This window comes from Anolis sagrei, chromosome 5 (assembly GCF_037176765.1).
Source record: "Anolis sagrei isolate rAnoSag1 chromosome 5, rAnoSag1.mat, whole genome shotgun sequence".
Lineage (NCBI taxonomy): Eukaryota > Metazoa > Chordata > Lepidosauria > Squamata > Dactyloidae > Anolis > Anolis sagrei.
Genome location: NC_090025.1, coordinates 20,219,439 through 20,225,440, shown reverse-complemented (window position 1 = coordinate 20,225,440; position 6,002 = coordinate 20,219,439).

Genomic DNA, 6,002 nt, shown 5'->3' with positions numbered 1-6,002 from the left:
AATAGGTGCTCCAGTGGATACATATGTTTTTTTTTCCAGTGTCAGGAGTGACTTGGGAAACTGCAAGTTGCTTCTGATGTGAGAGAATTGGGCGTCTGCAAGGATGTTGCCCAGGGGATGTTTGATGTTTACCATCCTTGTCCTTCTCTCATGTCCCCGCATGGAGAGCTGGAGCTGACAGAGGGAGCTCATCTGCACTCCCCCCAGATTCGAACCACTGACCTGTCGGTCAGCAATCCTACTGGCACAAGGGTGACCAGGGGCTCCAATACAGATGTGGATTCCCCTAGGGCATGTGGCATGTTCCTGGGCATACTCTCAGAACATATACATGCACATTACTGAGTATACATGTCTGTAAGAGACCTTGTGTCCTTGGCAGCAGTGCATCAAATACAAATACATGCTGAGTGGAGGCTAATGACAGCATTTGCAAAGTGTTATCGGTACATGATCTTTATGTTGAAAATTCCAAATAAAGAATGTAGTAACTTCCTGATGTATGCACTTGACTCCCCAAATGAACTAGGATCTTCAGTATTCCAAAAATGTGCCCAGTAAGAATGGAAAGATAAAATACATTTGTTTTTCTCCATGGAATAATTAGGGGGAAATTCTCACTGTTACTTTTCCAAGCCAGGTTTCCCACTTATCAGTAAACCAACCTGATAATTATACTTCCCCAGAATCAGTGAGTTACAACAATTTAAAGTATTTCAAGACAGCTTGACCTCGAATTGACAAAATCTATCAGTTTTACCAAAGATCTGGGTGGAGATAGAATTACCTACCTTGTGTTAGATCAATACAGCCTTGGACTTTCTCTGGTTATGTTACAGATGTTGGGATATTTTCTACTTTTTCTATGAGCAAGGAAAGCTAGCTGTAGGCAGGGGTGGCTCAACCCATTATGCAAAGTAAGCATTTGCAGTATAGTTGATTTTGCCCAGGGGCGCTCTTGAGGCAGTCTTGGGGGAAAATACAGTAGACATTGACATATGCGAGTTGTAGTTACTGAGATGTATAGTTCACCTACAATCAAAGAGCATTCTGAACTCCAACAATGATGGAATTGAACCAAATATGGCACAACGAACAAAAAATATATATCAGTGATTGGTTTGGGGGGGGGGGGCGGTGCCAAAATACTGTTTGCTTACCGTTGAAAATTACCTAGGGCCACCTCTGGTTGTAGGTCTCCAAGTAATCTGGAGGTACTTGACTGAACAGCACACACAGGCAGATAGCGGAGGTTTTGTTCCAAGATCAGAAAGGCTTTTTATCTTGAAGTTAAGTAGCATAAAAATGCAAACAGCTCTGTACAATAATCATGTTCTCTCTTATTCTCAGCAAATTCTCCTACGTAGAAATCTCTCCATCAATGCTTTGAATGCGATTTTCCTGCTTCTTGGCAGGAGGTTGGACTGGATGGCCCACGAGGCCTCTTCCAACTCTGATTCAGTGACACAAACCAACCACAAAACATGTTGGCTGTTCTACTTTTTTCCAAGACCCAGACAAACACATATGGTGTTGCATCATCCCTGGTGCTGTGGCATTACCTCATGGTTGCATCAGGCACTCAAACCTGTCTTCTCATTCTGACTTAACAATTAGCTACCTGGATATGCTGTCATATTTGGTTCCCCACCAAATCCTGGCAGTAGAAACTGTCCAGGTGAGAATCTGCAGGTCAAAATTCACCACTAATGATATAGTCATGGTTTTGTAAATTTGATAAACTGCATTGTAAGGATGGTCTTCCTTGAATAATTTGTGAAATATCTTTTGAATCAGTCAGTCATTGCATGTGTTTCTCTCTTATTATCTGCTTGCAGGCAAAATTATTGAAATTCACTCGTTCCTCCTTAAAGCAGGTAGATTTTATGATTACAATGCTTAAAACATCAAATGCATATCCTTCAAGTGTTCTGATTTGCCAAGAACATTCTGATTGCTCTTCTGTTATGTTGAAGCAGACTTAGACTTGAGGCCATTCAGTAGGATGTCCATTTGGAAACACTTGACTGGGCTTTTCCTACTGATCTGCAGTGGTCAACGATGTCAGCCAAATTACTCTGTAATTGACGTAGTTATCTCTAAAAAGCATGCCCCCTTGGCCCATACTTTTCAGCCAAGCAAGGCAAATGAGCCATATCTCATTGCTTTTGGCACCCGCAGTGTTCATGCGCTACGATTTCATAGGCTGCAAAGTTCAACTGAAAGGTATGAGGTTGGGACACAAGCCAAGTGGAGTTCGCTCTAGTGACGGCTACAGTGACCCATGAATGAAACCATATCCCTTCCATAATGTCAAGAGACACAGACTGTGACACACTCTAGAAGCACCTGCCCTTTTCTGTCCCATATCACCACATGCACTGGGATGTCAGCATCTGTGAAAAAGATAAAGCAGTAATTTAAAAACTTTTTCATTGACTTCGACTGGGTAAAAGGGTTTGTTTGTTAGTTATTTAAACATGGACGTGACATTTCTGGAAATCCAAATAGCTCAGTGTCATAAAATATTTTAAAATCTAAATACAAATATAATGTTCATTTGTGGGATTAACGTAACTCAAAAAACACTGGATGAATTGACACCAAATTTGGACACAATGCACCTGTCAGGCCAACGAGCGACCATCACTCATAAAAATTGAAAAACAGCAGAAGAGACTTAAGAAGCACAAAAACATAACAAAACATTACAATGCCTGCACAAAAACACATATATACACACATACACAAATAGATACACACATATATACACACACAAAATACATACACAGACTGGGCCACAACAACACTTGGCAAGGGACGTCTAGTCTTTCATAAGATCTCAGCAAGTTCAAGGAGTAAAAAGTTTTTTCTTTACTGGATATTATTTTCCTGCACTAGTCTGATTGCTAATGTGGGTTATGTATTTGGAGAAATTTCACACAAGTATTTTCTGTTCACCAAAGGATAACTAGAGTATTGTTACCTGCAATATTCCAAACCTGTATTGATTTTGATCATTAGTTTCCTCATATGACTGTTCCAGGTATGAATTATATGGTGGCGTTTTTAACAATGCTTCTCTTTTCGCATTGACCTATGATAAAAGTATTTTGGTGAACACTTGTATGTTTCCATATAAACAGTACCTTACAGTGATTTCTGTTTTCTATAAATATAGTGTTCAGACAAAGTTTTGCAAGAGCAACATGGAATTAACCATAACAGTATTTGAGTTACACACAGTGAGCAAAACCTATCATCTCAAATGTAAGACTTTTTGGTAAATGAAGTACCAAATATTTTCTACCACTTACTTCACCACTTTTAGTCCCATTCATGGGAGAAAAACGGGATAAAAGTAAATAATAATAATGATAATAATAAATAACAGGAAAAATGCACATGTCCCCCTCCTGGAAACTTGCAGTGTAATACAGGCGATTGCAAAAAATATTTTTGAGACATTACAATGCACAAAATGTCCCAGCCAGGATGGTCAGTAACTTCGAAATGCCATCTAATAGGCATGATACAAAGTTTACCATCTAGAAATAATGCATGGCACTATAACTGCCATGGTGCAATGCTCTGGAATCACGGGAGTTGTAGTTTTGAAAATTTCACCACCTCTGCCAAAGAGATTTAGTTCCTCACCAAACTACAAATCCCAGGATTCTGTAGACTCTTGCTATGATAGTCAAAGTGGAAGATTAGTCCTATAACTGGGTAATGTCAAGAGCTCCAGAATATTTACTGACCGCTTGGCTTATTTTGTTTCGTACTGTTGGTTAGTACCATTCATTTTGAAAGCAGCCTTTGACTGAGTCTGGTTCTACACTGCCAGATAACGCAGTTCGAATTGCATTATATGGTTCTACACTGGCCGTAGAATGTAGTTCAAACTGCATTATTTGGCAACATAGAACCAACCTGAGATATCCTCCTTTCTCTCCCTGCTGATGGTCCCCTGTAGTTAGATAGTGAAAGCTTATCTCTCCTGGGCCATATGCCAGAAAGCTAGAACAGATGGCTCTGTAGTCCCTTCAAAACCACTGTCAAACAGTCTGCCTCTGAAAACATTCATTCCTCCTTGCTCCCATTGCAGCACATGGAAGGGAGTCTGACTCATAGAAAAGCAACAGGACATTGGCAGAAGCACAGAGACTAAATATAATGCTCTTACTGTCAATATCATGCTGGCTGCCACTTAAGAGGTAGTAGGAGGGTGAGGCTGTCCTTCCCAATCAGAGTGTCTCCTGCATGCCCTACCTCCTGCCTGTCTCCAAATTTGGTGCCGAGTATATACCACTGGCTTGCGGCAAAACATTCTGAGAACGAGACTCTCTTGAGATTCAACCTACGACTTCCAAGAAACCATTGCCTCTAAACGCTGACTTTGCAGAAAAACAAATGGAAAACAAGGACACTTTAAGTCAAATGGTCAAGGTCACCAATGACAGGCAAGGTACAGCAGTACTCTCAGTTAATCAATATCCGTGGGGATTGGTAGATGCTGGATAAATGTAGTTTCTGGTTGTGTGAGAGTTCCTATTAAAAATAGGCCTAATACTATACCCCATACTATAATATACCATCAACTTTGTATTGGCTTGATATTAATATTAGAATATAGTAAGTAAAAGCAAATAAAGATGCATTTAATGTAATATAGGCCCCATCATATAATGCATTTTGGAACGGCATTATGTGGTCAGTATAAACTCATATAATCTCAATCTCAACGTGATTTGCTCTATATACTGGGTCCTAGAGAAATGCACTTGGAAAGCACCAGACGCAGGGCTTTATCTATTTCTGCCCCTGCCTTATGGAATTCCTTGCCTCCCTATTTGAGAGCCATGCATGACTTAGGGCCTTTTATTCTAGCACTTAAGACCTGGCTTTTTACTAGAGCATTTGACTCATGTTAATTTATTAATATTTGTATGTATGTGTTTTATCCTGTATAATTTCTGCTATGTAAATCGCCTAGAGCATATTGGATGGAGGGCGATTAATAAGTAATTAAAGATGATGATGATGATGATGATATAATACAGTTCAGTGCTGTTAAACTACATTATATAAGTCTATACTAACCATATGGTGCAGTTCCAAACTGCATTATATGATGGGGCCTGTGTTATATTATATATTTTTTCAATTTCTTGAATTCCAGTTAACTGGGAGTCTACTGTATTTGATTTAATGCTATACCATGATGGGGCAATCTTCTTTTAAGTTTACAATGTTCTGCTTGAGTTTCGGTTAACTGAGAGTCTACTGTATTTGATTTAATGCCACACCATGTTGGGACAATCTTCTTTTAAGTTTACAATGTTCTTATGTCCCCAATGTTCATGTGTTTTAGGTGCAATGCAGTATTTCTTTCCTTAAAAAAAAACTTTATGCACAACTTATGTTTCAACAAAGTGAACAACTAACCAGTATTTAGCTTTTACATAACAGTATTTAGCTGATATAACACCACTCTCTCCTGGTTTCTCTAAATTAGGGAAGGCGTGATGGGGAACACAATGCAAATTTAGCCATAGTTGGGCCATGTCGTTATCATGAATAAAAGTGTCACAAAAAATATGCATACTTGCAAGAACTTTATCAGACCTGAATCTTGTTTGCACAACACAATTATGATACTATTATTCCACTTTTAACCACCATCATTCCATCCTATGGAAACCTGGGCTTTGTAGTTTGGTGAAGCACCAACAGTCTTTGTCAGAAAAGGCTAAAGACCTTATAAAACTACAACTTCCTTTATTCCATAGCATTAAATCATAGCCACTAACAGTGTAAATGCACCCTGACAGCACTTAGGATAAGAAAGTCCAGGAATAAAAAGCTAAACACTCTTGTTACCTTTCTGTCTCTAAGGGCCCTTCCACACAGCCATATAACCCTGAATATCAAAGCTGAAAATTCCACAATTTCTGCTATGAACTGGGTTATCTGAGTCCACACTGCCATATATTCCAGTT